Here is a 7,820-nt window from a genome sequence, read left to right as displayed (position 1 = left end):
AACACAGGTCATCAACTTTCTCATTTCACCTCATTTACCTTGTATAGATGATTGTTCACTCCTTTTGGACTAAGTTATAGTTATGGTGCGTGTGTATTTACTGCAGTTTTGCCTGATCTCACTCATTGCACTTGCTTGAGTTAAATTTTTCTACAGCCATGTTGAGGAATAGCACTTCGCATGTTTTTGTTTTGTTTTTTGTTTTTTAATTGAAGCCCTAAGCCAGAAATCATATATATTTTTTAGGCCATAGCTTTTTTTCTCTCACCAGTTCTAAAACTTTAATCATTCAATTTCTCACCAAGTGTTTTGGAAATGGATACATAAATGATTCTATACATAAGAAATGGTTCTCATGTTGACAGTTGCACCAGTAGATTGTGATGTAATATTACTTTTAACCTTCATGTCATGTGCTATTGTTGTTTTAATAGTTTATTGTGCTTGTCATAAATCTCACAAAATATCCAGAGAGGTTTTTGGGTTTCGTTTGTTTGCTTGTTTAGTTTTTCTGTTTGCCAGCAAACCATTTATTCTATTACATTTTGCTTAAAATAAAAATAAACTCAAACAGTATTTGAGAGATGTATAGATACATATGTATAGATATACACATTTCCTGAATTAGTCTCTTTATTTGGGTAAAATTTATATACACTGAAACACATAGATCTTAAGAGTTCAATTCAATGAGCTTTAAAGAATGGATTCACTTCTATAGTTACTCCCAATCAAAATATGACAGGCAGGCAACCATTGTACTGACTTCAATCAATACATATGTCTTACGTTCTTTTGAACTGCACATGAATGGAGTCATAGGGAATGTACTCTATTCTGTCTGGCTTCATTCACTCAAAATAGTATTTTTGCAAATCAACAATCAAAAGTTCATTAAGGAGAAAATCTACTCAGCAATAACTAATGGACTATTGATACAAAGTTGTGATAAACATTTTTGTACAATTCTTTTTGTGCACCATATGTGTTCCTTTTTCCCAGATAAATATCAAGATGTGAAATTTCTGGCTCACAATCTACATGTATGTTTATCTTGAGAAACTGATGAAGAATTGTCCAGAGTGGTTGGTCTATTTTATCTTACCACCACCATTATAGTATGGTCCCCGTTTGTTATACACCATAATCATAATTTATGGTTGTCAGTCTTTTGAATCTGAGACACTGTATTCGGTGTGAGAAAGTATATTGTAGTAGGGAATAAATTGCATTTTCTTCATACTATTTATATTTATGAACTTACTGGGATTTGTATACCTTCCTTTACAAAATTTCTTGTAAATTTATTTGGGATTATCTAAGTCACTATTGATATAGAAAAGTAATTTTCATATATTGATAACAAATCCTTCAAAATACATATTGCGAATATTTCTTCAAACTTGTGTCTTGCCTTTTCACTGTTTTAACAAAATGTTTGATGAACAGAAGTATTTATTTTGAGTGGAATCCATATTATCACTTTTCTATATTTTTTATATTCTTTCTAAAATGTCTTTACCTACTCCAAATTCACGGAACTATTCTTAGGTTTTGTTTTAGAAAGACAGTTTTGGCCTTTATATATGGATACCAGTTATTCCAACACTAGTTATTGAAACTATTCTCCTTTCTCCATTGAATTACCTTGGTTTCTTGCCTATGTACAGAATCTCTGTTCTGTTCTATTGATCTATTTGTCTATTCACAAGTATATCACGTATTGTTACTTCAGACTTAAAATTTAGGCAGCTAAAATAATGCAACTTTGTTCTGTTATTCAAGTCTGTTTTGGCTATTCTAGGTTTTTTGTATTTCTATAAATTTTAGAAACAATTTTCAAAATAATGTTAGGATTTCAAGTCAAATTGCCTTGAGTCTATGGGTAAATTCAATGATAGACAAATCTTCACAAAATCAAGTCTTGTAATTCATGACCTTGGTATATCTCATTGTTAGATCTTTAATTGCCCTTAACATTTTATTGTAGTGTTCATTGTATAGATTTTATAGATATTTTAAATATTATGCCTAAGCACAGTGTTTCATGTTCTTGATGGCATATTTTTTAGATTTTATGTTCCAACTATTTTTTGCTAGTATGCAGGAATGCAAATGGCTTTTGTACATTGATTTCATATCTTGGGACCTTACCAAATTTATGTTTTAGGATTTGTTAGCATCTAGAATTTTTCACATAAACAATCATATTGTCTGTAAATAAAAACATTTTTGCTTTTATTTTCCAAACTGTATTTCTTTTGTAATTTTTTACTGCCTCCATCTGCTGAGTATGACCCTTATTATAGCACAGTGTTAAATATAAGTAGTAAAAGAGGGCAATTTATCTTTTTTCCAATCTTGGGTTAAAGCATGTAATATTTCATTATTAAATGTGACATCAGTTGTTTATTTTTGTAGATACCCTTCATCAAATTGAGGAGGTTGCCTTCTAGTTTTAGTTTGCTAACAATTAAAAAAAAATTTTTTTTTCTTATACTCTAAGTTCTGGGATACATGTGCAGAACGTGCAGGTTTGTTACATTGGTATACACGTGCCATGGTGGTTTGCTGCACCCATCAACCCGTTCTCTACATTAGCTATTTCTCCTAATGCTATCCCTCCCCTAGCCCCCCACCCCCCGACAGGTCCGGTGTGTAATGTTCCCCTCCCTGTGTCCATGTGTTCCCATTGTTCAGCTCCCACTTACGAGTGAGAACATGTGGTGTTTGGATTTCTGTTCCTGTGCTAGCTTTCTGAGAATGATGATTTCCAGCTTTATCCATGTCCCTGAAAAGGACATGAACTCATCCTTTTTATGGCTGCATAGTCCATGATGTATATGTGCCATATTTTCTTTATTCAGTCTGTCATTGATGGACATTTGGGTTGGTTCCCAGTCTTTGCTATTGGTAACAGTGCCACAATAAACATATGCATGCATGTGTCTTTATAGTAGAATGATTTATGATCCTTTGGGTATATAGCCAGTAATGGGATTGCTGGGTCAAATCGTATTTGTGGTTCTAGATCCTTGAGGAATTGCCACACTGTCTTCCAAAATGGTTGAACTAATTTACACTCCCACCAACAGTGTAAAAGCATTCCTATTTCTCCACATCCTCTCCAGCATCTGTTGTTTCCTGACTTTTTAATGATCGCCATTCTAACTGGTGTGAGATGGTATCTCATTGTGGTTTTGATTTGCATTTCTCTAATGACCAGTGCTAATCAGGTTTTTTTCGGCCACATAAATGTCTCCTTTTGAGAAGTGTCTGTTCATATCCTTTGCCCACTTTTTGATGGGGTTGTTACCTAACAATTTTTAATCATGAAGGTACTGTTAAAATTTTATCAAAAGCTTTTTACAGATTTATTAGTATGGCCATATGATTGTTCTATGTTATTCTATTCTTTGGTAGATTATATTGATCAATTTCAAATGTTGACTCAATCTTCCTGCTCTTGATAAATTCTACTTTGGGTTAATGTATGTTAATTTTTCTTCTGTAGTGTCTTTCAGAGTGTCTTTCAGTGTGTTTCAAGTTCTATTGCAATGTGAATTTCTGGATTTAGAATTTCAATTTTTGTTAAGCAATGTCAGCTGTGTCGTCTAATCTGGTTCTAGAGGGCACATAACTTTGCTTATCAGAGGGAGTGGTGCTCATCACATTCCATCTGTTCCCTCACCACCTTCCCCACCCCTGAAATTAGTCAGGGCTGTATGGCAGGTTTTTGGTCAATGGGCTGTGAGTGGAAGTCACCTGGGCCATTTTGAAGCCAAAGCATAAAAGACCTGGTGCATAACACTCCAGCTCACTCACTCCTCCCCTGCAAACTGTGGTTATGGGGTTTTCATGCACCAGATGATACAGTGCCAAGGTGGTGTTGTCATTCTCAGCTCACTTTCCGAAAGTCTATGTGGACCAGACCCTCAAATGTTTTACAATATAAACTGATCATAAACAGAAAATAAACTTAATACTATGAAGCCACTGAATCTTTAAGGTTACTGGTTACTGCAGCATAGAGCAGCTCAATCTGATCAATACTAATCATGGAAATTGGGAATATAACATTTTTATCATAAACAAAATTAAAACAATAAATGTTTGCAGAGATTAATGGAGTATTTATATAACACATCCAGTAGAGGTGCTTACTCAATAAGTATCAACAGTAGCGATACACAAGATGGAAAGCATAACAATGGAAATAAAATGGTTATATTTAATAGCTAACAATCATTAAATTTCATAGGTCTCATCTTCAATGCAGTAATAGTATTTCAAGCAACTTGAAATAAGTTACTTAACTTATTTGTTATTTTACTCAACATATATTTTATTGACTACGGACTATATTCTATTCTAAGAATAAAATAGATCCTTTTCTCATTTAAGAAACAGTGAAATAAAGATTCCCGTATCTACATTTAAATGGAGCTCAGTAATCATGTAGAGACAATATGGATACAAAATTCACTGACAATTGGCTTCACCATTCCTTCCTAACCATACTCTGAAGATTGTATCCATTTTATTCATTTGCCCTTCTAAAAGCAGCACTCCTAATGTCCAGCAAACCAGTCCAAAGGCAATGAGCCAAGGGAGGAAAGGACAGCAGCAAAGGATAGCACTACTCCACTGTACAATCAGTTCTTTATAAAACAGAACTGATGTGAATTGAAAACCTTCATTAAATTACCTGTTATTCAGAGGCAATCCTCTCAGCCATTTGGGAGAGAGCACAAAAATAAAGTATAAATTTCCACAAGTTTTTTCTTCCTTTCTGACCTTTCTACATAAATTAAACTATTTTACCAGACACCTCGGAGGAAGATAAATACCTTTGGCTAATACCTAAATAGGGTTGACTTCTGGTTTCTGTTCTAGCTCTAACGAAGAAATGGTGGTGACAATTCCAGAAAAGAAATTGCCAAAGATGAAAACCTTTAAAATATAACTTAAAGGTGAAGAAGACCACCTGGACTGGTCACCATGCTAGATCAAGGAAGAGGCTCAAAATATGGCAAAAGTGAGATTGCTAAGGCTGTCCAAACACTCTCACCTCCAGTTTGAAAATTCTTGATACTGATTGTGCTTTTGATTTTGTTAGCTGTCTTGGCAAGGACACTCTGCATATATGTAAAATCTATATTATGCCTGTCTAGCTGTGAGCTGTCAAACGATGTTGCACTTGCTAATTCATGGACTATTTATCTTCATGTTTACGCTCTAACAAAATGATGGCTGTTTAATTATACTACAAATGAGTTTTGCCAGCCAATTGTATGGCAGATGTTATTTACTCCCAGAACAACTGTCAAAAGACCAAAGCAGCACATCTAACAAACTAAAATGTACTGTACTGGGTTACATTTCACAGGCGACTCCCTCTATCACCTAGCCACAGGCTTTCCATTGTAATAACAATGGGAGGGACAGCATCATTGAGTATGATGCCAGCCCGAAATCTGATTGTCAGTAATGAATAGGATTAAAAGAGTTGTAACTGAGTAGATTCTACTTGGAGAATAAAACAGGGAACTGTAGTAAACATGAAAAAAAAATCCTTCAAATTTGCTAAATGCTATGGTATTACAGCATTCATTAACTAATTCCATAATGGCAGATGGGAAGAAAAAGCACCTATCATCTCTATTTGTATGGTAACTGAGCAATAGTCACTGAAGTATAGTTTTTCTCATGAAATTTATGAATGCTTAAAGGTGGAGAGAATGCCTGTAGTTGGAGGGTACCATAACTTGAACCTAGGAAGCAAACCTACAATAAACTTGTTCTGTGTATTGTTTTAACTTTTCTAAAAGCTTGTAGGAACATTTTATTATGCCTACCACTTGCTTCAAATAAAATTTTCCAGGGAGAGCAAGCGCTGCTGTGGCCCTCTTTTATGTAGTGTGCTGGTAACATGCCAAGGTTTTTAATAAGGAGAAAAAATAAGAACTCTTAAAAGTTTAAAGCCCAATAATCTAGGAGCTAAAATCTGATTAAGTATAAAATAAACTTTCTACAATTAAATGATTCGGTGGCAGATAAAATAGAAACAGAGTCCAAGAAATAACTCTTACCAATTTAATTTTGCCTACTGCAACAAATTGGAATGGTATGTCCCTACTTTGCAAGAAAATATTGAGGCAAAAAATAGGCCTTCATTTCTTTCAGCCAGAATTACATGCCATTGCGAAAGATCAACTGCTTGACTTTCTTACTGCGGGTGATGTGAAAGATATTCCTATATAACCCCTGTCCATAGCTCATTTCTACATAACATATTGGCTTTATGAAGAGACAAGTGATTTATAATGATTTACGGACCACTAATGTATGCCCATAAATCCAATCCATTATTCCGTAGTTTCTTCCCAGTTTGCCTCATTCTGGGAACAAGCAAAATGAAAGTTCTGTTTAGCTAGGGAACATGGACAACCTAGTGTTTTCTCTTTTCTGGCACTTCTTACAAGTAGGAGCCTCATGTTTGAGACACAAGCATCTGCCGACTTAGCAGGAAAACAGAGCGGCTAATCGTAGAGCTGAGGGTAGCTGTCAGATTTTGAAGCATTTATATTTACATTCCAAACCAAAATGATGAGAATTAACTTAAGAAACTCTTATCCTGGCTTCCTTATTCTTCCTTTACTTTTTCTCATGCATGCCCCTTATATATTATTATTTTACAATGAGAACATAATTTAGTAGCTACTAATATCTACAAACTGAAATTATTCTGGATTATGTGAGGAAAAAGTCACTTTTCTAACTTAATTAAGATACAGAGATACAGGGTGTTACTTAAATGAATATTAATAAAAATATTAATTATGTTCTTGATAATACAGAGTGAAACTGATATTTATAAATTGTGTATTTGCCAAAAAAAATTATACCTTCACAAGCATCTTAACTAGGCCCCTGCATTTCTCTGAATTTCCTAACAAACCTCTTCCCACCTGACAGTGGAGTTTTTATCAACTTCTGTTCAGATCATCAATAAATTATTGATAGATATGGTCTTCTTTTTCTTTTCATTCTTTCCTATTTCTTATAGGATTGTATAAATACTAATAATTAACTCCAAATATGTTATACATTATACCCATTGACTCTAGCATAAGCCAGCTACTTAAGATAGTTGCTTAAACTTGGGGATGAATGATCAAATTTATGATCTTAGTCTATTGGTTTTAAGACCCTCTACCTTTCAGTCTTAATCTGCCTCTGACTCATCTGATACCGGAAGTTCATAGGCTCCATGGTAGCAGCAGACATTGGGGATTACAAGAAGTATGCACAGTCCCTGCAACTGGAGATTTCACAGATGAAAACTACAAAGAGGAAGATACAATCCAGATAATGAGCCAAACAGGGTATATCTTCCTGAAGCACAAATATTGCCCAAATTTACGAAAATATCGCTAAAATTTGAGAAATTAAGTAATTTTATTACTGAATACTTCAAGACATTATCCTTACATTAAAACAAGTGTGATATGTTTTAGTATAAGAAAAATATCTTACTGATAAAGAATAGTTAGGAGTGAGAAAGGAACATCTATTTTTTTAAAAACTCTACATATTCTTTTGATGCTTAGCCTAATGCAGAATGTAAAAATCAGGGGAACATTAATGACAAAGCATAAGACTAAGAGATTAACTATTAGTGAGGGACTGAATATGACATTACCCTACAAGTAGGACTGTCTTGGAGATTTCTGAGGGGAGTTGGCTATTGGGTATGTGTCCAAACACATATCATAGGACCCATTTGATATAGTTAAGTAAATTTCTTAAGGCACGGC

General features: G+C 34.2%; 1 pseudogene; it reads right to left on the bottom strand.

Moving 5' to 3' along the window:
- Window positions 1-7,275, bottom strand: part of LOC105532891 — an 8,871-nt pseudogene extending 1,596 nt beyond the window's left edge.
- Window positions 7,276-7,820: the final 545 nt, after the last annotated feature.

This window comes from Mandrillus leucophaeus, unplaced genomic scaffold (assembly GCF_000951045.1).
Source record: "Mandrillus leucophaeus isolate KB7577 unplaced genomic scaffold, Mleu.le_1.0 Scaffold991, whole genome shotgun sequence".
In the NCBI taxonomy this organism is placed as follows: domain Eukaryota; kingdom Metazoa; phylum Chordata; class Mammalia; order Primates; family Cercopithecidae; genus Mandrillus; species Mandrillus leucophaeus.
This window is presented reverse-complemented; position numbering and strand designations above follow the sequence as displayed.